The sequence below is a fragment of the Tachypleus tridentatus genome, chromosome 7 (genome assembly GCF_004210375.1).
Source record: "Tachypleus tridentatus isolate NWPU-2018 chromosome 7, ASM421037v1, whole genome shotgun sequence".
NCBI lineage: Eukaryota > Metazoa > Arthropoda > Merostomata > Xiphosura > Limulidae > Tachypleus > Tachypleus tridentatus.
Window position 1 is genome coordinate 85,012,229 of NC_134831.1, and position 27,435 is coordinate 85,039,663.

At 35.6% G+C, this 27,435-nt stretch overlaps 1 protein-coding gene and 1 long non-coding RNA gene across 2 annotated transcripts in view; one reads left to right on the forward strand and one right to left on the reverse strand.

Moving 5' to 3' along the window:
• LOC143256088 (uncharacterized) overlaps positions 1-19,943 on the forward strand; it is a 36,862-nt gene extending 16,919 nt beyond the window's left edge. Inside the window, exons 2-3 of the long non-coding RNA XR_013030995.1 lie at positions 19,395-19,590; positions 19,795-19,943. This is a non-coding gene — a long non-coding RNA (uncharacterized LOC143256088). The remainder of the gene's footprint in view (positions 1-19,394; positions 19,591-19,794) is intronic.
• Positions 1-27,435, reverse strand: part of LOC143256086 (transcription factor LBX2-like) — a 192,332-nt gene that overhangs the window by 141,499 nt on the left and 23,398 nt on the right. The gene's annotated exons all lie outside the window — the stretch shown is intronic.

Here is a 27,435-nt window from a genome sequence, read left to right on the forward strand (position 1 = left end):
ACAAAGAAATAGATTGCTTCTTAATAGATTTGCTTATTTAACCATTTAGAAGTTGTACTAAGTAATCGTGAAAATTGTTCAAGGAACTTTCAAGAACCTTTTGCATTATATAAGTTTAATAAAAAATATAGATAATAATGAAAATATATTGCAATATTTGTGTAAAAGTGTCATTTGAAGAATATCGAGTGGGGAATTTAATGAAGGGGTATAACAATAATCAAGTTAAGAGAGCCAAGTGAGATTTAACAAGAATTTCTAAATGAAATTGAAGAAAGGTGTAAAAACATGTCAATCAGACTACTTACGTCTGATGCCGAATAAAGACTGAGTGGGGATTTTAATGAAAAGCTGTAGTAACAACTCTGCAAAAAGAGGCATGGTCAGGTGATTAAGGCACTTGACTCGTAATATGAGGGTCGCGGGTTTGAATCCCCGTCCTACCAAACATGATCGCCCTTTCAGCCGTGGGGGCGTTATAATGTGACGTTCAATCCCAATATTCTTTGGTAAAAGAGTAAGTAGCCCAAAAGTTGGCGGTGGGTGGTGATGACTAGCTACCTTCCCCCTAGCGTTACACTACAAAATTAAGGACGACTAGCGCAGATAGCCCTCGTGTAGCTTTGCGCGAAATTCAAAACAAACAAATCTAATTTTTCGAGTTTTAACTTTCATCATTGTATTTCATTTGTTCACGTTCTGCTGTAGAAAAGATAAATAAATTCACTAAAATGTTTCCCTCCAGATCGTAGCTTCTGGAATGGAAAAGCGAAATAAAGGTGTCAAGGCGTCACTAACTTCTGCCAATTTTGTAATAGGATGTGCTATATAGGTTTTCCACTTTTATCTACAATGTAGGCTATTAATAGGGATAATTTATAATGAATTGCACTTTATAAAATTGGAGAACAAGGATGAAACAGCTACCAGGCTGAACAATGCATGTTAAAATGTTACATTTAAGAGAATACAAGGTTCACCAATGGCTGGGACTTTGTATTAGCTTAAATCCATTTCACACTCTGTCGATCCAGGTTTCGCGTGCGTGTTATTTATTGTACTATCACTAGCGTAACAAAGAAAGCTTCGTTTGTAACATTATGGATGCACCACAGCACGTTTTGAATTAGAATACGAGGATATTCCTATAAATTTAGTAGTAAAGCTACGGTCTTTCTGGATAGTAACCATACAGATATATTAGAATGTAACGGTTTGTGATAAACGACATGTGGGATAATCATGAAAACAGTACGTTATTTTCAGTTTGAGCAAAACCACAGTGGGCTACCTGCTATATCCACCGCGGGGAATCGAATCCTAAATTTTAGCGTTTAAATCCGTAGATTTACTGGTGTCCCACTGGGAGAAACAAACCTATGATCACCGTTTCGCAACGTTTCTTCACATTATGGTTCTTTATGCTTTGATAGATTGTTCAGGCATTCAACAAAATTTCGTTATGATTCGTTACAATGTTATCTATTTAAATATAATAGCACTGTATGTTTTATGTTCACGTAAGTACTTCACAGGGTGTGGATGAATATTCAGTAAAACTGGTATGGAGGTTCATTAGGTTCATGCGGGGGGGGGTGTACACAAATGTTTAGTTTCGAATTTTACGTTTTGCAGTTTTTATGGGCATTTTTTTTTACACTTATGTGTAAGGAAAGCCACTTTTCATGTTTTAAGATAACCTTTCTTTAATCATGAGTTTACATACCTTCCATCTAGGGAACGGATACTCCAGTTAGTATTGAATATGATGTTATTAAAAAACAGTTCTGTTAAAGAGTATAACAATAGTTAGACGGATCAACATGAAAAAAAAAGCTGTGTGGTGAGAACTAAACGTGATGAAAAATAAACTCAACCAAAAATAACCCTAAGACTATGCTACTCAAAAATACAGAAGAAAGGGCAGCGAACAATGTTTGATCACAACATTGTACATGTATAAGTTAGAATCAAGGGGTCAGACATATAAAAATGCGATCCAAAAAGGGTAAAAAAAAAAGGATCCAGTTACATAAATGGAAAATTCTATAAGGATGCAAAGCAAAAGTGGATAAGTTAAGCAAGACAGAATTTGACTAACTTTTCACATTCATGTTGCTGTTTCTTCCAGTTGCAATAAAAAATGGGTGGTTTTAGTATTCTCCACTTCTGCTTGTTATTGAGACCGTGTTTCAAAATGCCCTCGAGCGATCCAATGCAGTACGTTTGGAACTATTCCATTAGATGGCTTCGACACGCAACTGGGCTATTCTAGGCCTATATTTTGCTACAGTAATGTTACGAGCGCCATCCTCTTCGGGGTTTACAACAAGAAAGTGGTAAAACATGAGGAAATACGCTCTATTTTAACTGACAGGAGAACGAAGGAAAATCGGAGCAAAATCACGAGTGCGATAAAACAGTAAGATTAATTCTCCTACAAATCAAGACAGATCGTGGTAGATAAGACAGTTTTGACACATGAACTATGCCTAATAATGTATTAAGTAATTTAACTATATTACTTTTAAAACTCCAAATTATATATTGCAGGGAATAACTGACACGAGAGCAAACAAATTTGGCTAGAGATTAGGTCCTACAGAATGACTATTTGCAACTTTAGTGAACACAAAGGCATGCATGGGCTAACAAAGAAATGAACAAATTAAACAACATTAAGATCTCTAATTCTGCAGTGTGGTGGAACGTATGAAATGCGGCATGAGAAAAATACGAATCGACCTCTGGCGGAAAAACAAAGAATTATTTTTTAACACAAAGAACTTATTTTAGTTTGCACACTTGAGGAAATGATTAATGAGAAGACTTTTGGTTGTAGAATTTCCTTACAATGCAAGGAATGAAGATATCGCATCATCTAGAGTAAGCTATGTTAAATTAAACGAATATATCATGTTACAGCTAGATGAGAAACATAAGAATTACTTTCAAGTTCAAACAACATGCGATCTTGTTGTGTATACTAAACAAGAATATAAAAAAGAGGCCCACAAAATATGCGAATATAGCTTTAATTAAATGTAGTCTATTAAAGAAAAGCGAGTTATTTACAACATCACCACACAGTTCACAACGACACAAGAAAATTCCACCCCGTCCTCTCGTTTTACAAAGTTCTTTGGTAATCATATTTTTATACACTTCTTGTTGTACAATGCCCTGTCAAGGCCAGCCATGGCCACATGGTTAAGGCGCTCTATTCCCTGTCACACCAAACATGCTCGTCCTTTCAGCTGTGGGACGTTATAAATGACGGTCAATCCCACTATTTGTTAGTAAAAGAGTAGGCCAAGAGTTGGAGGTTGGTGGTGATGACTAGCTGCCTTCCCTCTAGTCTTACATTGATAAATTAGGGACGGGTAGCATATATAGCCCTCGTGTAGCTTTGCGTGAAATTAAACAAACTGTTATTATTTTAGCGGGTAGTTTCGATTAACAGTTATTCATTGATACAGTTTGCTTTCTCTTGTCGAACTGCTTGAGTACAGAGTTTCAGTTGTTTTGTTTTTGTTTTGTTTTTCAATCTTCAAGAACCTTTACTTCCGGTGTTGTTAAAGCCTAATACACATACTAAAACAGTGTTGAGATTGCTTAAAATCATGAAATATTGCTCTAAAGTTACAACTATCAGTACAGAAACGGCAAACACGTCAACACAGGATATATCCTGACTGGTTGTCAGCGCCGTCAAGTGCATAACTGCGTAAAGATCAAGTCTATTAACATAGGTTTGGTATAGGTGCTCCCCGATGGCGATTCATGTTTATTTCAGACCACTGCTTAATGTGCTATACAGTGGAATTGTGCAGCTTTATACAACATTGTTAAACGCAGAATTTTTAGAGTGTTACAGAACAACAAAATATTCCAAAACCTCTTAGCTATTAGCGGTGGATCTAGTCTTGCCTATATCATAATCCCAAGTCATAACACAGTCATGGCTAACACGTTTATCAAACTCCTCTTAAGCATAAGTGGCTTCTCATTTGTTATCATCTCCTCGAGTCTGGATCGAACCTTGAACCACGCAGATGCCAACTGAACTGTTAAGTTGTTTTCACAACTCAAATTACCACATACAGATCCGTACACCCGGAGTACGCAGACATTACTCGGGTCTCTTTTTCCCACATGATTTTGGGTCTGCCTTTCCACACTAATGGTTTTATTTCATTCTTCGTCAGTTTCATTGTGCTACAAAAGCCTACGCGTTTCCTTTTACGCTTGTTACAAGGGGTTTATAGGTTTTAGCTCATCTATAAAATTCAACAGCTAGTTGTATGTATTAACTTGCGTCCGTTTAACAACACACATCGAGTTCACGAGGACTGAAGAATCATTAATTTCCATTACGCCAATGTTACGTATTAGCATGCACGGTGGTATTTTTCGGCAGTTTTTTAAGTACGCCCCCTAGTAGCGCAACAGTAAGTTAGTGGACTTACATAATTATATAAATCTAGAAACCGGGTTTCGATACCCATGGTGGGCACGGCACAGATAGCGTATTGTGTTGTTTCTTGCTTAGCTACAAACAAACAAAATTGTTAGTTACAGTGGAACGTGTAATGAACTATTTCTACTCGAAATACCTCGAAAGGACTAAACTTGTTTTGATACTCAGTAAGCTCTGACTTTCTCTTCATAGGTTCATTCAAAACCCCATTATTTGGTAAGAACAATTGGTTTGGTTTTGAATTTCGCGCAAACCTACATGAGAGTTATCCGCGCTAGCCGTCCCTAATTTAGCAGTATAAGACGAGAGGAAAGGCAGCGAGTCGTCACCATCCACCGCCAACTTTTGGGCTACTCTTTTTACCAGCGAATAGTGAGATTAACCGTCTTATTATAATGCGTCCACGGCTGAAAGAGCGAGCATGTTTAGTGGGACGGGGACTCGAACCCGCGACCCTCAGATTACGAGTCAAGTGCCTTAACCACCTGACCATGTCTGGTCTGGAAGATTGAAGTAAATACGATTTCAAGTTTATGATCTTGGATAAAGTAATATTCTTTATCTTAGAATAATATAACATATTACAATTTATACCATTAAAGAAAAGTTATCTTTACATTGGTGTATTTTATGAAAATCAAACAACAAGGTAAAGTGGTATTTTTCGTATATTGCATATTTTTTGATGTAGTTGCTAACGTTAATATAACCACATTTTTTTAACGTGTGGTCGCTAAATCAGCGAAAAAACGTTCGATTTTGATTGTGATTAAAGGTTTTTTCTCTCTTTCCAATTTTATGACAAACAGAAAGAAGGATTTGATACAGGTAAAAGTATCGATAAAGTAAATTATTACAGTGTGAATTTAAACCTACGGTTAAACCGGGCATGGCCAGATGGTTAGGGCACTCAATTCGTAATATGAGGGTCTCAGGTTCGGATCCCTTCACGCCAAACATGCTTGCCCATTTTAACTGTGGGGGCGGAATAATGTTTTGATCAGTCACATTATTCGTTGGTAAAAGAGGCGCCTAAGAGTTGGCGATGGGTGGTAATCAGTAGCTGCTTTTCCTCTAGACTTAGACTACTAAATTAGGGCCGGCTTGCGCAGAGAGCTCTTATGTAGCTGTGTGCAAAATTCAAAACAAACAAATACAAACACAAAGGTTATCGATGGTGACTCCATTGGCTTTTTAAACACATCTTTATATTCTTCTCTGCCCCAAATTATTTGTGGGCCAATAACGTCATTGGCCTCAGAGCTAGTTTGGTGAAGTTATGGCCTTAGTAATTGGTCAAGGGATTTTCTTTTATGCGCAAACTTTTCTTTGGAATAATCTAACGTATTTAAAATCACATTTATACTTATTGAAGGTAGAAAGAGCAAAGCCACTAATTTGGGTTATAATACTGTCAAATGAATCATAATTATCTGGTTAACTTTGCTGTTCTAATACTTCCTGAACTAAATGTTCCATTTTAAAATTTCAGTTTCAACGGATGTATAACAATCTTCAAGCCACGCGACAAAACTTAATTTGTAGCTTCATTTAAAACATAATTAGAAACATCAAATACGGCTTCATCAGGAAGCTACAAACGTTTTACCATTTTGTTATCGTCTTAACAAGTACAGTTATCCAGTTGCTTGTCTACGTTTCAGTAATAATTTACCAATCCAATTACCAATCATATGTATTCTATTTTGCTGACTAAATCTTTGATTTCGTAACTGTTTCTTATTTTGTCGATATTATTTAGAATAATAAGAATGGCCAACAGACACTTTTAAATTAACAAATTTAGGAGCAACATTTAAGGTCTGATAATTATGCAGAAAAAAACCTATCATGTTCTTAAATTTTTACAGTACTTCTAAAGCACAAGTTTTCACTTAGTTGCCATGTCGCTTTGAAAGCAATGGATATACATATATACCAACTGGAAAGCTAAGGAAACGATGGACTTTATAACAGACGATATAAAACTATAATATTAAACACTCTTAAAACTAGAAACAAACATAAAATTCCCCTATTTTAGTGTCACACTGTTGTTATAAACTTAATTCTGACCAAGAATTAGTGTTACCAAATGACGCTTTCCTACTGCAATAAATATAAAAATACAGTCAAAATTACTAATAATAAACCACCAGAAATAGAACAAAGCAAGGCCTGTAACTGTTATGACGTGTATAAAAGCTTGTAAGTTGCTACCACAGACGTAATCTCATTAATTATGAACGTAATACATCATAATCCAAAATAATATGTAAGTAATTTAAAATATCACAACTAGTAAATTACATCATAATGTAAGTAAGCTTGTGCTACAAAAACTAACACATCCATTTAAAACTAAAATTCCCATCCTCAAAAGGCACATAGATGTATACACACATTGATTTCTCCATTTATTACGCTTTAAAATAACTTTAAACGATGTCTAGTGTGTCAACACGTCACATTCAACACAAACTCAGATTCGAATGTTAAATTAGTTTCCAACCAACAGATTTGCGTATTCTCTCACATGTACTTCAAACCATCTGCTTGCAGAGCCGGTATACCTAGAACTACATCTAGAACATCTAAACTTCGTACACAACATTAGTTGTTATCAGTAGCGAGTTTTTTAGCCACTTCCTTACAGTGAATGCTGTAACAGGCAAAAACAAACAAACAATATTTACTATTATAAATGTACTTAACATGATACAACTTGTGGGTGGACCTCAGTGAGTCTTATTAACGAGTCAGTATCTTTTACTCTGAATATACGTTTATGCACACTTTGTTAATGAGTCAGTATTCCTTCTTTAGGCGGAATGCATATATATTTGTATATATGGGACTTTGTGGGTTCTAGCACCAAGATTCGTCCTAAACTTCCTTGTTGTTATTTTTTGTCTTTCTTTCTATTTCAGTATCTATCGTTCTGATTATGTCTGATAGGCGGAATATCCCCAGTGCTCTATGGTGCTATGGCTACAAATGTTTTCATCTTAAAATTATACCGTCCATACTTTTATACAACTTTCATAATTTTGTCTGGTTACAATTTTATAGGTGGAATCATATATTTGTTGACGGAGAAGCCTATAATAAATATATTGTTGTTGTTTTTTCACATAATTATCTCGTCAGGACTGTGCAGTGTCTTATTACTAAATGCACACATACAGATATACAGTCATGTGAAAAAGTTAGGATACCCTATGAAAACCTGTGTATTTTTGTAACATTATTGGGTATATAGATATTTAATCTCAGTTTTAACAATACTGAGAGATTATAGGAATATAACAAAAGAATTAAAACTGAAGAAAACACTTTTCAAGATCTTCTGTAAATGTAATTCTACAAAAATGTATATTCTAACTGAGGAAAAAGTTATTTATTCCCACTTAAAACGGCCCAACTCACACACAGGTGTATCACACCAGGTGCACATGATTAGAAGATCGTTACTCAGCATTTTGAATGAGGCTTGCCCTATTTAAAACTCAGACATTTAGTTTGGTGTGCTCCTGACTGTTGAAGTGAGAGTGAGCACCGTGGTGAGAGCAAAAGAGCTGTCTGAGGCCTTCAGAAAGAAAATTGTAGCAGCTTATGAGTTTGGTAAGGGATTTAAAAAGATCCCAAAAGATTTTGAAATCAGCCATTCCACTGTCCGGAAAATAGTCAACAAGTGGAGGGCTTTCAAAACAACTGCCAACATGCTCAGGTCTGGTCGTCCAAGCAAGTTCACCCCGAGAGCAGACTGCAAGATGCTAAAAGAGGTCTCCAACACCCTAATATGTCATCACGGGACCTACAGCAGGCTCTGGCTACTGTTGATGTGAAAGTGCATGTTTCTAGAATCAGAAAGAGACTTCACAAGTTTAACTTGCATGGGAGGTGTACCAGGAGGAAACCTTTGCTCTCTAAGAGAAACATCAAGACCAGACTGAAGTTTGCCAGAGAGAATGTAGACAAAGACCAGGACTTCTGGAATAATGTTCTTTGGACAGATGAGTCTAAAATTGAATTATTTGGACACAAGAACAGAGGATATGTTTGGTGTAAACCAAATACAGCATTCCAGGAAAAGGAACCTCATACCAACTATGAAGCATGGATGTGGAAGTGTCATGGTTTGGGACTGCTTTGCTGCAACAGGACCTGGACAGCTCACAATCATAGAATCCACCATGAATTCTGCTGTGTATCAGAAGGTGCTTGAGGATCATATGAGACCATCTGTAAGAAAATTAAAGATGAAGCGGAACTGGACCCTGCAACACGACAATGACTCAAAACATACCAGTAAATCTACCAAGAACTGGCTGAAAACTAAGAATGGCCGAGTCAAAGCCCAGATCTTAATCCCATTGAGATACTGTGTGGTGACTTGAAACGGGCTGTACATGCAAGAAACCACTCAAACATCTCACAGCTGAAAGAATTCTGCATTGAGGAGTGGGACAAACTTTCTTCAGACCGATGTCAGAGACTGGTGGATGAAGTGCCTCACTGCAGTTATTTCAGCCAAAGGGGTTAACACTGGCTATTAGGGGGTAGGGTGTCCTAACTTGAAAAGTCTTTTCTTCAGTTTTAATTGTTTAGTTATATTCCTATAATCTCTCAGTATTGTTGAAATTGAGATTAAATATCTATGTACCCAAAAATGTTACACAAATACACAGGCTTTCATAGGGTGTCCTAACTTTTTCACATGACTTTATATACATTCTGCAACTGCGTTAACAAATTAGTAGTCCATATTTAGGCTTAATGTATATAGTGCAGGTTTCTTGCTAATAAATCAGTGTCTTAGTGAGACTGAAGTGTTAATAAAAAGAACACATAAATAGATAGATAATCTACTGTATAAATTAAATAAGACGAATCTTTTTTATAGGAAACTTATTTGTCACTTGACACGTATTGTTCATTGTTAATTAGCGAGAAAACGTGTTTACGTTTAGAACCGCTTCGAGCAACATACGATTGTATTTATTGAACAATACTGGGCTTATTGCTTGTTAATACTAAACGCTCAGCTGTTTGTAACGTGTTAAAATTGATTAATTAGTAGTGACTGTTTATCATTCAAGAGGATTAATGAATGATACACAAATCAAATTAATCATTGCTGTCAGGATAAAGCAGCAAAAAATTACATGGCCTCTGCTATCAACAAGTGTAATTTGTTCATCTGCTCTGCGTTTAATAAGCATAATTAACGCAATAATACGCAGAACATACGGTTAAAACTGTTAGAATTACTTCCTAATTTTATAACGTATAAAGTGGATGAGGGCAGAGAAACAAGAAATACAAAGCAATTGTCTTTATGATCAAATATTTTAAATGATTCGTCATGTTTTATTGTATTTGACTAAAGGTATGTTTCATCTTTGAGTGGGTGCACGTAACAAGTTGACCGTAATCGTAGACAGCAATCGGAGATGGATATGGCCATTCTCGCTTATGATGCGAAATAATATTTCATTCTTTTTTCTAGAGGAAGACGGGGAGTATCTTTGGGGGGGGGGTGATAAGGCCTGTAGGTCAGTCGTCAAGACGTATGATTCATCGTGACACTGTACGTTTATCCGTTTATTTAAAACTGTTTCATTAATTTCTTTTACGATGTCTGTGTTACATGTTACCCTAACATTTTCATGTCACAAAAGATTTGATTTTATCTAGGTTAGTACCCCAGAGCCAGTACTAAAGTCACGCTATCAAACAACTACGTTGTGTTGACTGGGACCACACAACAACGTGTACAAACGAAACGTCGCAGTGAAAGTGAACGGATAAAAACTGCGTAAACGTCCATCGCTTCGAATTTTCTTGCGGTTAATCACTAGCTTATTACCCACATCTACTAGAGACCTTTAAGACTACGCAAAGCAAACTACAATTTTCCAACACATTAGTCTGTTTCTCTGCTAATCAACCGTTTATTTATATTGGACTTAAAACCGTTCACGTGCTATACATTCCGAGTCAATCTGACTGCTATGGATCTGTCAAGTATACTGCTGCACTTCTGTTTATTTATTACTAACGACACACACATACACATGCCTTAGTGTAAGAAGAGAAAGTATATGCTCTTAAAAAGGACAAAGGTCCACTTTCGAAAGCGCTAGGGTTATAGGGTATCGTATCTTTGTTTTACGTATTTTTCTAACGTTACGAGTGCCTTAGTGTAATTGTAATGGATTCACACACGACGTATTTCTTCCCCGTTTAACAGTAAATACGTGTCATGTCCTATGTGTACGTGTTTTTTGGGTCTCAAATATTGAAAGTTTGGGGAAAATAATTTCGTGTAAATGTTATTCCTAGATAAAATATTTGACTTTAGAAAAAAAAGCTCCTCATTGGCTAAGCTGTATGTCTGCGGACTCACACCGCTAAAAACTCTGTTTCGACACTTGTGGTGGACAGAACACAGCTAGCACATTGTGTAGCTTTGTGCTTACTTTAGAAAGTATGTAAGGTTTAGGTTTAATATAATTCAAAACACCACCAATGCTTGTTAATTTCCAACAGTACATTATATAAACATTTGTTGCTCCTAACAAGTGATACATAACACAGAATTTCTCCTTGAAGAAAGATTATATGTATCTTACGAAACTGTAACGTGTAGCACCTCAGAATTCTGTAAAGTCGTACGTTACACACTGTCATACAAGAAAATAGGGACTGCAGAAGTTATAGTGGTAACTCAGAAACTGCCATGTGCTAATTTATCAGGTAATAAAATATTTGCACTCGCTATTTCGACTCCTTATGCTGTGTTCTGAACGTTCTGGGGTAGGAAAAAAACCCTGTGGAATATTGTTTAGGTTCCTTCACATATACGTTCACACGATGGACAGCGGGGTTCCCAAGTGACAACGGCACCTCGTGGCAAAATGACAAACCAAAAGGTTTCCAAACATGGCGTATCCTTCAGTATGAGATATATCACTTGGAACCAAGCAGAAATTAAAGCACACCTAATGATACCTGGTTCTCTCTAAATGACCACTCAAAGGCACCGACCCCCGCAGGTAACGGGACGAACCAACGCGAGGCCTAAGCGTGACTAGCCCGCAAGCGCCGGCGTATAATTAAAACTAGGAGGTGCGAATTATTGCAGGTTTTTGACAGGGCTTAACGCAGCATGGCCCAGGTCGGCTAGAGACTTGAGCGCGCGACGTAGTGAGTGAGGGGCGGTATGCCCAAACTATCTTGTGTTCCTTCCAGCGGGGGTCACAGTGAGGCATGAGTCTAAACCTGTCAGGTCGTCATGGTTGTGGCAACTAATAAGGCTTCAAGGTGGTACGGTTATTACTGATAGCACGGCTGCTCTGTTAGCCACCGGTGAAACAGGTGTACATTCGGCGAAGAAAGACTTCATTACCAGAACGCGCTCTCGTGGAATGACAACATTCAAGCCACCACACATTTGAAAACTCGCCGGTACAAACATCGTCTCCATGGTAACGACAACTATGGGGAAATTGTTACAGAGAAAACTAGATTAGACTTATCTCGAAAAATCGTGTTTTTTTTTTTTCAAATAACACTTAGAAATATGGAAGTGAAATATGTTAATAAAGTGGCAGAAACAACAGATCAACAATGATGTTGGTAGAAACAATAGGTTAATGAGTATCTTGGTAGAAAATACAGAATGATCTTGTAAGAAACAATAGGTTAGCGATGGTGATGTTGGTAGAAACAAAAGATAAAAAAATGATGATAGCAGAAGCAATAGGTTAATGATAATGTTGGCAGAAACAAAAGATAAAAAAATGATGATAGCAGAAGCAATAGGTTAATGATAATGTTGGCAGAAACAATAGGTTAATGATGATGTTGGTAGAAACAATAGGTGAATGATGATAATGGTAGAAACAAAAGATCAACAATAGGTTAATGATGACGTTGGTAGAAGCAACAGAACAACAATGATATTGGCAGAAACATAAGGTTAATGATGACGTTGGAAAAAACAACATATCAACAATGATGTCAGCAGAAACAATAAATTAATGATGACGATGATACAAACAACAGATCAGCAGTGATGTTGTCATAAACAATAGGTTAATGACGACAATGGTTGAAACAACAGATCAATGATGATGTTGGTGGAACTAATAGGTTACTGATGATGTTGGTAAAACAAATAAATAATGATGTTAATGGAAACAACAGTTAATGATGATGTTGGTACAAACAACAGATTAATAATGATGTTGACAGAAACAATAGGTTAATGGTGATGTTGGTAGAAAAACATATAAACAATGATATTAACAGAAACAATAGGTTATTTATGATATTGGTAGAAATAACAGATCAACAATGATGTTGATGAAAACTAGAGGTTAATGATGATGCTGATAGAAATAACAAATCAACAATGATGTTGGCAGAAAGAATAGTTTAATGATGTTGTTGATAGAAACAACAGATCAACAATGATATTAGCAAAAAAAATACGTTAATGAGGATGTTTGTAAAAACAACATAACAACGATGTTGATGGAAACAAGTTAATAATGATCTTGGTAGAAACAATAAATCAACAGTGATAACTGGAGAAACAACAGGTTAATTGTGATGTTGTAGAAAACCCAGAACAATAATGATGTTGATGGAAACAACAGGTTAATGATGATGTTTTTAGAAACAACAGACGAACAATGATGTTGGCAGAAGAAAAAGGTTAATGATTATGTTGGTAGAAACAACAGATCAATAATGATGATGATGGAAATAATAGGTTAATGATGATTTTGGGAAAACAACAGAACAACAATGATATTGAAGGTGAAACAATAGGTTAATGATGACGTTGACAGAAACAACGTATGAAAAATTATGTTGATAGAAACAAGAAGTTAATGATGATGTTCAGTAAAAGCAATCGGTTAATGATGATTTAGAAAAACAACAGACCAACAATTATGTTACTAGAAACAACAGGTTAATGATGATGTTGCTAGAAACAACAGATCAAGAATGATGCCAACAGAAACAACAAATCAACAATGTTGCTAGCAGAAAGAATAGGTTAATTATGATTTTGGTAGAAAAACAGTTCAACAATGATGTTGATGGAAACAATAGGTTAATGATGATGATGTTAGAAAACACAGATCAACAATGATGTTGGTGGAAACAGTAGATTAATGATGATGATGTTAGAAAACACAGATCAACAATGATGTTGGTGGAAACAGTAGATTAATGACGATGTTGGTAGAAACAATAAATCAGCAATGTTGTTGGTAGAAATAATAGGTTAATGATAATGTTGGCAGAAACAAATGATCAACAACGATATTGGTAGAAACAATAGGTTAATGATGACTTTGGAAGAAACAACAGATCAACAATGATGTTGTAGAAGCAGTAGGTTAATGATGACTTTGGAAGAAACAACAGATCAACAATGATGTTGTAGAAGCAGTAGGTTAATGATGACTTTGGAAGAAACAACAGATCAACAATGATGTTTGTAGAAATAAGTAGGTTAATGATGACTTTGGAAGAAACAACAGATCAACAATGATGTTGTAGAAGCAGTAGGTTAATGATGACTTTGGAAGAAACAACAGATCAACAATGATGTTGTAGAAGCAGTAGGTTAATGATGTTGTTGATATAAACAACAGATCCTCAATGACGTTGATGGAAATAATAACTTAATTATTAATTTGGCAAAAACAATAGGTTAATGGTGTTGTTTGCAGAAACAATAGGTTGATAATGATGTTGTAAGAAACGACAGATTAACAATGAAGTAAGCAGAAACAATACGTTAATGAGGATAATAGTAAAAACAACATACCAACAGTGATGTTGATGGAAACAATAGGTTAATTATGATGTTGTTAGAAACAACAGATCAACAATGATTTTGGCATAAAATATAGGTTAATAAGGATGTTGGTAGAAGCAACAGATCAACAATGATTTTGGCATAAAATATAGGTTAATAAGGATGTTGGTAGAAGCAACAGATCAACAATGATGTTGGTGGATACAATAGGTTAATGAGTATGTTGGTAGAAAATACAGATAAACAATGATTTTGTAAAAAAACAATAGGTTAAGGATGATGTTGGTAGAAGCAACAGATCAACAGTGATTTTGACGGAAACAGATTAATGATGATATTGGGAGAAATAACAAATCAACAATGATGGTGGTGGAAACAGTAGTTTAATGATGATGATAGGAGAAACAATAGATCAACAATGATGTTGGGAGAAACCGTAGGTTGATGATGATGTTGGTGGAAACGACAGGTTAATGATGTTAGTAAAAACAATAGGTTAATGATGATGTTGGTAGAAACGACAGGTCAATAATTATGTTGGTGGAAACAATAGATCAAGTATGACGTTTGTAGAAACATCAGATCGACAATGATGTAGGTGAAAACAATAGGTTAATGATGATGTTGGAAGAAACAACACATCAACAGTGATGTTGGTAGAAATGCACTGTACACTACTTTGTTCTGAAGGACAAGCACACAACTTTGTATAGAACACAAACATTCTGGACTAACAAAATAAATGCGATACCTAAGCTGTCAATGTTATGTATGTTCTTCCAATTCTATATAAATATAGGTTCATTGTAGTGAGTAAAAATATCTTAAACGTAAACATAATAAAGACCACAATAGTGTCCGGTGATGAGGCCTAGTTCTTTCACTGAATTATGTACAATTTACGTAAATATAAAAACATTAGTACAGCAAGATATTTCTTAGAATAACGTAAAATTCAAACACTGTAGAAAAAGAATATTTTAAAGATTATCTTACATCAAAAGTTTCCACTTTTTACTTCTCTTCAATAGCTGCAATCGAAACTTGTCACGAAGATAAGACTTGTCAAGAAAATATTTAAATAAACACAATTTTGAATTGAAAACTGCTCGTCGTTGTTGTTTAGAAAATATGGGAAGCCTTATGTGCATATACTGCGTGAACAGCCGTATCTTGTTTTCACCCAGGCACTGCATGTGTTGTTTTAAGTAACGAAATATTTCGGTATTAAATAAACTATCAAATTAAGCGTGACAAATATAAACTTTTTTTTTTGTGTGTGAGTATTTAAATATGATTGGACCACTTCGTCTACTACTTGACCAAAAGAAGTGTTAGATTTTTTCCTTGAAAATGTTTAAGTGTAGTTGGATCACCTCTACCTCTTAATCGATTAACACAAGTGTATTTTTTGCCTTTTTTCAATATCTGATGTAACTGGATCACCCAATCTCCTAACAGACTAAAGCAAAGTGACAATCACTTTCTTAACTTTAAGAGTATTTTAGTAATACTTCTGCATCCCCATCTCCTTGTTGACCAAGGCATGTGTGCAAAATTTTCCCTTTAAGAATATTTATGAGTAATTGGACCACCTAGTCTCCGACTTGACCAATAGAAATGTTAAATGTTTTCTTGTAAAAAATGTTTAAGTATAGATGAATTACCTCTTCTACCTGATTAAGACAAGTACAGGTTTTCCCCTTTAATAGTGTTTTAGTGCAATTGGCCCATCTCGTCTTTTACTTAATCAAGACAAGTGCAAGTTCCTCTCAGCTCCCCGACTGAATATTATTTTAGTGCAATTGTATGTATACGTTTTTTTTTGTTTAGAATATATTGAATGCAATTGATCAAAACAAGTGTAAGTTTTTATATTTTAAGAACAAGTTAGTACAGTGAGGCCACCCTGTCTCCGACTTGACCAAAATATTCTTGCTTTCTCTGACGTCCTGAGTTAGTCGAGAACTTCTCAGCTATTTTATATGTTTACAGTAACGTTTTTCACGATTCAGACAACACACGTGCGATTAGTAAATCATGTGTAGATATCACACACCCGGAGTTTTTCAGAAAGGGACGAAGGTGGAAGGTGTTACATGAGTAAAGCAAGCAGGGTGAAAAGCCGAAGCTGAAACTTTATGGTACCCTCAGAGGTGGAGACAGCTGTCATCTGAAGATGACCAGCGTCGGGTCACCAAGGGAGATGGTCCCTCTAGAGTTTGTTGGTTAGTCAATATTATCTGCAAACGTTATTTAGTATTTGTTGATAACTAGCCTCTTCTGTCTGTGATACCCAACCTCTTGCTGCGATAACTAGACCGTAACTGTTGAAGTTTGGCGAGAGAGCTGAACCACTATCAGTTAGGCCTTTCAGGGTGACATCAAAGGAGAGAATTATTGCTCAGTGACGACACACACACCAAACTACAGACAGAAGAGGGGTGGGACAACATGACTGGGGCGGGGCAGCAACTGCTCCATTAGGTTTCCAACAGACCACACATGTACAAAACCCGTTTCTGCCTTGAATTGAGCATCGAAACTAAAAACATTCCAATTTTTTATCATAGTGCGTAAGTAAAAAAAAATAAGCAATTTCTATCAAGGAAGTCACATATTTCTACTTTTAACGGAACGTAAACGTCATGTTATTTAAGTTATTCTTACTAAAACAAGAGTTATCAATTTAAATCTATCTTTAGTTAAAACATAGACCATATACCAGTGATCTATTACTTAACCCATTTCCACTTAAGACGCAGGACATGCAACATTTTAAGATTATTTTTCATTTCCTATTAAACGATACAACAAGAAATAAGTTTTTCAGACTTTACTCACAACCAATCAAATCTTACTTTTTTTTTAAAGTCTTTCATCACTGCCTATCAAATTATACATCAAACACCCTTCTAACTGTCTGTTAAAACATACAACACCAATCAGTACTCTCAAACTCAACTCACTTCTAATTAAAAACACACACTAGTACAGACATCTACAAAATTCTCAGATTGAACTCATAAAACAGGTAACAATGTTTTCAGATGTAACTAATATAACATTTAACAATATTCTCAGACTTACGTATTTACTATCAAAACATATAATATGTTTCATTCTATTCACAAGTTACAAATTATTATGCATGAAGGTTCATAACACAGTTTTCGAGATTTTCGTCGTTCCAGATTCCTGGTTCGAATATCAAACGTGTCACTACTATAGTGGGAGTTACCATGACATTATAACGCCCCAACGGCTGAAACGGCAAGCATGTTTGGTGTGACAGCGATTTGAGCCCTCGGCCCTCCAATAACGAGTAGAGTGCCTTAACCACCTGGCCATGCTGGGCCATTTTACGCTTTTATAGTCAGCCACGAGAATTTAACTTCAAATTATAATATTATAGACCTTCAGGTTTTGGTCACTGATAAGTAATCATAGTTTGTGTATTTAACATGAACTATTACGCATGCTCAACATAGTTTAGAATTTTCATTTTCTACGTTCTACTCTTCTGCATTTTCGACTGATTTGTCTAAATAAATTTATCTTGAATTGCATTTTTACACAAAACAGAAGTTCTGCATGTTTTCATTAGACGATTCATATGTTTACGGGTTTGTTCATAATGTCCCCAAGTGGCTCAGCGGTAAGTCTGGCGGATTATAACGATAAAATGTGGTTGGAACCCTACGCTGTACGCAACGCAATGCAGCTTTGCACTAAAAATAAATCAGTTCTGTTAATTAAATGCTGTATTTATTATAATCATCGCTGTTCCGATAACTGATAAACATATATATATATGATTGCTGTTTTTCATCCTGTTTATATAAATTTCCGGCAAAGGATAATTTCCAGGTCGTTAAGGCACTCGACACGTAATCTGAGGATTGCTGGTTCGAATCTCTGCCACACCAAACATGTTTGTCCTTTCAGCCGTGGGTACGTTGTAATGGTACGTTCAATCCCACTTTTCGTTAGTAAAGGAGTAGCCCAAGAGTTGGCGGTGGGCAGTGATGACTCGTTGCGTTCCCTCTAGTCTTACACTGTTAACTTAAGGCCGGCTAGAAAACATAGCCCTCGTGTAGCTTTGCGCGAAATTCAAACAAACAGAAGATAATTTTTTTGACATATTTGTAAACATGACTCGACATTTCTCACGCACACAGACGTTTTGTATGTGTTTGTGAAAACTAATACTTTCCAGACGAGTTTGTGGTTTTAAAATAATAATAATATGTTACATATACATAACTACATGTTTTGAAAAACTAACATGTACAAATGCAAAAACAAACAAATAACGCAGATAGTCAATTGTGCAGCTTTGCGCTGAAACAAAAATCGCCTAATCTAGGATGGCGTATTTTAATATCCTAAGTAACTAACATTAATAAACTGTTACACTTTGCGTATCCTGACAAGTTTGGTTTGTTTTGAATTTCGCGCAAAGCTACTCGAGGGCTATCTGCGCTAGCCGTCCCTAATTTATCAGCTTAAGACTAGAGGGAAGGCAACTAGTCATCATCACCCACCGACAACTCTTGGGCTACTCTTTTACCAACGAAATAATGGGATTAACCTTCACATTATAACGTCCCCACGGCTGAAAGGGCGAGCATGGTTAGTGCGACCGGGATTCGAACCCGCCACCCTCGGATTACGAGTCGGACGCCTTAACACGCTTGGCCATGCCAGGCCTTCTGTTCTAGACGAATGTATTTTATCTTCCTGTAAATTATTTTCCGTGTCAAAAAAGTGCTGACATTTTATGAACCTTGAAAGGTTCAATCGTAATCAGTGAACAACCGTCAAGGAGAATTGCTGCTAACTCTATAACGTGTCTTTATGGTAAATGGTAGGCTGTAGAATCAGGAATTATGTTGCGGCTTCGACTCAGTAATGAAACAGTGTTGTCACACCACAAGAATTAATTGTTTCGCAAAAATATGTAACGAATCTCTAGGACAAGGCTTAATTTTAATAGTCCTGCTATGATAATTTTACGCCATTGAATGTATCAATGCTTGTTCACATTTCCTTGTGTTTTTCTAGGATTTCTTTTGGCGTATTAAATGCATTTTCTCAAACGAAAATAACCTATTTATAAAAAAAAAAGGCAGACGCTTTTTTAAACATCAACAACGTGCAGGAGAAGTCACAGATATGACGTCACCGTGCTCCTCGAGAACATCAAGGTCGAAGAAGCGTATTCTTGTGTAATTTTCTGAAGAGTGAACGTGCAAGCAAGGTGAGGAGGCGAAAGCCACATTCGAAATATAACATAGTAATTGTGATAACGAACCTTGCGACCTAGATGTAGAATGAACGACCGCTTAAAAATATTTAATATATTTTACGAGGAATTTTATTGAATTTTCAATACTTATTTGTCACGTTGATGTCGCGTAAACTTCTATCTTCTGCAAACAATGTTTTTAGTTTTTTTTTCCAGGAATTGTCAGGCCTAAAAGTGAATAAGTTATACAAAGAATACCATGATCAGAGGTGAAATTTGAAAAAAAATTAATCAAATATAGGAGTAAATGAAACATACAATGAAGTTGAAGAAGTTTCCAACCGAAGGAAGTTTGTTTACATTTGTTTCCCAAATATGTTATTATAAATATACACATATTACAATAAAGAAAGTTTAAATTAGCGATGAACAATTTCTATATTTTGTCACAATAAACATATTATGTTTTCAGGTTATTATTACATTATTATTATATACAACTTCACTGCTAACCAAACATTTTATTAGAATTACATACATAACTGTGACAGTTTAATGGTGGTAAAGAAAAACGCAAGAGACCGGCATGACCAGGTGGTTATGGTGCTCGACTCGTAATCCGTGTCACACCAAACGCGCTCGTTCCTTTTAGCCGTGGGGTCGTTATAATGTTTCGGTCGATCCCACTGTTCTCTGATAAAAGAGGGCCCGGCATGGCCAAGCGTGTTAAGGCGTGCAACTCGTAATCTAAAGGTTGCGGGTTCGCATCCCCGTCGTGCCAAACATGCTCACCCCTTTCAGCCGTGGGGGTGTTATAATGTGATGGTCAATCCCACTATTCGTTGGTAAAAGAGTAGCCCAAGAGTTGGCGGTGGGTGGTGATGACTAGCTGCCTTCCCTCTAGTCTTACACTGCTAAATTAGGGACGGCTAGCACAGATAGCCCTCGAGAAGCTTTGTGCGAAATTCAAAAACACAAACTGATAAAAGAGTGGCCCAAAGGTTAGTGATGGGAGATGATGACTAGCTACCTTCCCTTATAGTAGTTTTACAGCTCTTGTGTAGCTTTGCTCGAAATTAAAAACAAACAAAAACGCAAAATCAGGATTGGTAAATTATGTTAAAAACAAATAAACCGAAAACTTCTAGTGTTCTCGACAGATGTATTTGACTTACTTGGAGGCGACAAAAACATTCTCTCAAACTTTGTGGTGTTACCGTATTTTATTGTCGTTGGTTTTCAATATAACCAAAACGTTTCAGGTTCAAGTAGAGTCTCCACAGCCTAGCTTCGGAGTTTCCAGTAATTCTAGCCGAGATTAAAATAATTTTATATACATCTGTAATGAGACTTGGAAGATCATTCACCTTCTTTCATTGCCTTGTTACTGATTTATTTATATTCAAGATCAAGCATATTCGATGAACAGAATTAAACAAATGTAATATTTATTTGCCTACATTTCGCGCAAAGCAACTCTGGTAACAGTCCCTAATTTTGAAATGATATATTAGACGGATGGCAACTAGCAACAATATATGCATATACCCACCATCAGTTGAATAATGGACTTTGACTGTTACATTATTAACGCTCCTACAGCCTCCAAATGCATCTCGTATTTGTTTTTCCTTGGCGGTAATGGAATACGATCCACACAACATCATATCCATAGTCCGACACGTTAACAATTCATCTGTGCTCAATTACAACTTTAGAAAGACAACCTCTATGAAATGAATTGGCCATAGAAATTGAACATTATATTTTATTAGCTAATCAATAATTAAAGCATATGCCAAAAACTAAATAAAAAATAATCACGTTCCGCACTTTGAGCTGTAGGTACGTTATAAGAGTGACAGTCAAATCTCATTATTCGATTAGGAACGTTCAAGAGTTGATAGTAGGTGTTGTTGACTAACTACCGTCCCTCTATTCTATCACTTCGAAATTAGGAACGGCCAGGTGCATCGTTCACAAAAAGCCTGGGGGGGTGGGGCTCAAGAAGACTGATCTGTGTGAAATCTTCCGATTCAGCTAGAGCCCTGAGCTACAGCGCAATTTGCGTATATGTGTTAATTCGACCTGTCTACCATTTTGGGACTCGAGCTTGCGAGGGCGACTACCTCTATCGCCTCACCTTCCCTGGACAACCCTCGAATAGTTTTGTGCGGCATTCAACAAACAGCTTCAAGAAAACTGATACAAACACTGCACATAGACGACCTCACAACAAGTGCACAGAGGTGCACTGTAGAACAACATTTGAACGTTGTAATACAGTCCGTAATATAAGTATTAAACTGTTGGCTCGCTGTATAACATTTAATAATAAATTAGGTGCAATACCATAATTTAGTTCACCCACCTAAATTAATTTAGGTCACTGTATGGCGCATTAGAAAGGACTCAAAGATCCTACAAATATTATTCAAACACTATTTTCGTAGATGAAACCTGTCAAATTTGCTTAGCAAGTATTTCTTCAGTTGTACTAAAAGAAACAAAAACCCTTACATGAATCGGAAAATGGTTTACCTGAAAGTTAAACAATAAAAAACTTGTCCAACCCTACAGGACTACGAGCAAAGTTTTTTTGCAATAAAATTACAAATGAATAGGATGTTAATTAAACGTTAAAGTTGCAATTAGTTTTCTTCGTAAGTATTAATTTAGTTTCGTATTCTTAGTAAGGTTGTCTATCGGCCTCTATCTTTCATTCAGGAGCAAATAATGCATATATTACTCGTATCCAGCCTAACACCAAATCAAATGCATCAGATCTCATTAACAGCAAGAAAAAAATAAACCGAAACAAAGACCACACATACACAAACAAACAAACAAAAAAAAAAACAGGTTAGAAAACTCCAGCCACAAAACTCTTTAAATTTTATTTGTTGCATAGATTTGAAATATGCTCTATGTTATATTAAGTAATACTCTAGTGCAGATAGCGTGAAGATAAGTTACATTTTTTTTATTCTGAATTTTATTGGCACTTCCATTTCTTATGTCTCTAAGCCTTTTCGTTTCCGTCGTAAATCGTCGGTTTCTAAACACTGGCTCATGAATGTCAGTACTAAAATGTTCTTGTGTTAAAATGTGGCATGTTAATATCATTAATAGGTTTTAAATCACCAAGTTAATCTATTGGTGTTTTTCATTTCTCCAATAAAAGTATCATTTTTCTATCTTATTGTAACTTATAGTAAGCAAAAGTATCAAAAGTGAAAAGAAAATCGTTATACTGGTGTATTTAAAGATATGTAATAAGTTGATACCACATAATCTGAAAAACTTAAATAAAAACCACTTGCAGAGATGAAATTCAGATACAAAAAAAAATACATAGGTTACAACGTTATAGAACACGAATTCTATTTTAGTTTGTATATTTCACGATCGGGTGTCACATACAATTTAATATTATTGATAACAAATATTTTCTAAAGTTTTTATAGTTTCTCTAGATACACAAAATATATAATACTGGATTTTGATTAGCGATAATAACACCTTGGTTGTTAAAATAATTATAACTCTGTTAATATATGAAGGTTAAGTTAACCACTGTATAGTAGTATAAATATATCGGTATTTTAAGATTAAAACAACCACTCTACGAAGTGTCCATTGGTATATGAAGGTTAAGTTAACCACTCTGTATCGAGTCTACTGGTATACGGACACTAATATAACTATAACTCTTAACAGTTTACGAACCACTTTATTTTATGAATAATTCACTATATAAAAGATGAAATACTCACTGTATTATTATAGCTATTATAATACCAAAGTCTGCTATTATAGCTACTACTGTACGAAGGTTAAAATAATCACTCTTTAGCAATGTGGCATTTTTTCTGTCTGGAAGTTAAAATAAGATACCGCTCTTTGTTAGTATTATCACTATACTTGTTTACGAATGCTCAAAATAATTATAAGATGAAATATCCACTTGTATCGTTTTTACTACTAAATTTAACATGTTCAAATTGGACAAACTGTTTCATGGTATCTAATGTAATCCAAAACAAAGATTCAGTTTTTGATGATTAACGAATCAGTTCCTTATGTAGTTTGAAAGAATTTCTAGTAATACTCACACCTGTTCGTTGAAACATCCACCTAACTGGTACATTTGTTCGTTAAAACACCCAGCTAACCGGTACACCTGTTCGTTAAAACACCCAGCTAACCGGTACACCTGTTCGTTAAAACACCCAGTTAACCGGTACACCTGTTCGTTGAAACACCCAGTTAACCGGTACACATGTTCGTTCAAACATCTAGCAAATTGGTACATCTGTTCGTTAAAACACCCAGCTAACCGGTACACCTGTTCGTTAAAACACCCAGTTAACCGGTACACCTGTTCGTTGAAACATCCAGCTAACTGATACATCTGTTCGTTGAGACATAGAACTAAGTGATACACCTGTTTATTGAAACATCGAACTAACCGGTACGCTTGTTCGTTTAAATTTCCAGCTAATTCGTTTTTCAGCATTGTAAGCGGAAATAAATGTTCACCCGTATCGTTTCCTTTATTAGTTAATTATCTACAGTACTGGGATAAATGGCTTACCTTTATTAGTTAATTACCTACAGCACTGGGATAAATGGCTTACCTTTATTAGTTAATTACCTACAGTACTGGGATAAATGGCTTACCTTTATTAGTTAATTACCTACAGTGCTGGGATAAATGGCTTACCTTTAGTAGTTAATTACCTACAGTACTGGGATAAATGGCTTACCTTTATTAGTTAATTACCTACAGTACTGGGATAAATGGCTTATCTTTATTAGTTAATTATTTACATTACTGGGATAGATGGCTTACCTTTATTAATCTGTCGCCATTTAACTCCCGATAACGAAACAAGTAAATGTCTATCAAATAAATGAAGCAAAGCAAGGGTTAGAAAGCTGCTCAGAGAGCGAAACGTTCTTGACCTTTGTAGTAATGAATCTAAAATGTGAACAAAACGTTTCCTCACGTTAGAAGAATGTATATATAAGTATCAAGTTCTATTTCGATTTGTTCTGGAAGTTTGACCGTTTCTCGAAATTCCAGCTTGCTACCGTAACGAAAGTTGTTGACCTTCAAGGTGATCTAGACCATTAAACTACACACAGAAATTTTAATCAACTGGTCCTTGGAGCGACTCTCAATCAAATTAAATCTTTCCTACTTACACTATTCACACACAAAGGACTGAAACATATACCCGTGCCAGACGAAAACCATAAACGTTATTCAAAATGCTATATTAATCAATACATTCACCAAGTCCGAATAATTCGTTAACCCAAGCTTGAAGACAAGAAATAATAAACGTTTACATCAGAGCAATGTTACATTAACCGCCTTGGTTTTACATTATTGTGAAATACCAACAACTCTATACCATCTGAACATTGGCTTGAATTACATAGGAGTAATATAAGTTAGGACTGAGGTGGTCTTATTTACAGAACGCAGTCATCAGTACATAACATGTAAACCCTTTAAGGACGGTATTGAAGCAAGGACGGAACAACAAAAACAAACAATAACGTAGATTCGGTTGAAAAATTCGAGATATATTCGAGTATACGATGAACATAGGAAGGTGTTGTTGGGAAAAGGTTTAGAAGATAGACGTGTTTGACTTCTAACAACTCACAGTGAGTATTTGAGAGTTTGAAGAAGTGATATAGTGATGAAAGATAATAAAAGTGTTTGTGAAACAGAACTGTAATGGTTACAACTCGCCTAATAAATTAATTGTAACTCAGCGACTAATTAATTAATTACTGGCATTATTACACACTACTTCCTTCATTATACTGTGTAACACAAATTGTGTTCCTGGATAGTATGTGTCATTTCTGAATTGCTTATGTTGTAAAAGTACAGAAAATGGTCATTATTCCCTTCAAACTTTGCTTTTGTGACCTGGATAATGAAATTTAGAAATTAACCTATTTTCAATGTAAAAATTGGGCTAATTTGTACATTTTGATTTACATGAGGTCCGAATAAAACAACATATGAATCAAGATTTACATGTATTTATACTAATGTTATACAAAAATGAACACAAATGTTTAGAAGTGAGTGGTTGTTCGAAATTTGCAACTGTAATGTAAATCACTTTCATGTATCAGCCCCCAAATATAGTCTCCCATCATGTTTTAGTTATTCACTCCCAGGTCACAAAAGCGAAGTTTGAAGAGAAAAATAGGACTTTTCCATTTACTTTGGGCATAAGCAATTGCGAAGTAACACTTTCTGCCCAGGAACAAGAAAAAGTAAAAATTTTGTTGCATAGTGTTGTAATACGAATAACATTAACTGGATGTGTTGCTCTAAGAAAGATTTAAACTTTGGTAATAAACTAAACTTATCTTGACGTTTTTAAAGAAAAAGTAAGAATAGATATTTTCGTAAAATTAAACTCACGTTTTAATTAATCACCCCCGTTTTGTGTTTTAATCAGTTTATAAAGAGCGCTAAATAAACATTTTATTATCTCTATACAAAGTGTTAATCGATTTATTTTTAGAGACAAAAATGAGCTCATTTGACAATATAGAGAACACAATACTTGCAAAATTTCCATACGTTTTCATACCGTAAAAATGTTGGATATTGAATAAACTGTAGACCTTTATTCATATTCCTAGTATATATACATTTCATACCTTTTGAGCCGGATTTACAGTGGTCAGTCACTACTTGTGATGCGAGTTAGGCTGACAATGGTCAGTCATTTCTTGTGATATGAGTTAGACTGACAGTGGTCAGATACTACTTATGATATGAGGTCGACTGACAGTTATCAGACACTAACACTACTTGTGATATGAGTTAGACTGACAGTAATCAGACACTAACACTACTTGTGATATGAGGTCGACTGACAGTGATTAGACACTAACACTACTTGTGATATGAGCTAGACTGACAGTAATCAGACACTAACACTACTTGTGATATGAGCTAGACTGACAGTGGTCAGACACTAACACTACTTGTGATATGAGATACACTGACAGTGGTCAGACACTAACCCTTCTTGTGATATGAAGTAGACTGACAGAGGCCAAGCAGAAGGCCAATTTTTTTAAAGTTTTCATTTGCAAGGTAACTGAGTTATAAATAAATACATTGTCAGGTACTCGCATGTAAAGTCCAAAGTTTGCTATGGTCTGTTTGAGATATAATGCTGAAACACCTAGAAGATGCACATGTATAAATAGATGTACACGTGCGTGTGTGTCGTTTTACTATAATTTATTCATATACGATCACATCAAAAGGTGTTGGGATTAACTCAGAGTTAATAATCAATACATTGGTTTCAAAAAGAACTCTGTTATATATAAAGGCGTCAGTAGAAATTTTTACACAACAGAAGAAATGGTTTTGGACAAATATGACACACAAAATGGCGTCGCCAGAAACATGAATCCACGGTTGCACATATAATGACAAGGTTTTAGTTTTCTTTCTACTGTTATGCTTAATAACTAGTTTGTGTTTTTTATACCTCCTAATTAAACTAGTCAACTAACGCTCTTCTCAAACAAAGACTTCTTTATATTCTTTCTGATTTTTTTTTGTTTTAGCTTATCTGACCTCGGAGTTTTAAGTCCAAACGTTTAATTTACTCCCCTTGCCCCCGGTGGGTCTGCTAAAGTCCGGGATTCGTTTCCCAGCGGTGGACAGAGTACAGTTAGACTATTACATAGTGTTAAGTTTGAAGAAAAAAACAGCAAACAAAAACCCATTTTATTTCTTTAGAACGTTTCTCATTCAACACTCGAGCCTACAGGAGTGAACTCACGAAAGCGTCA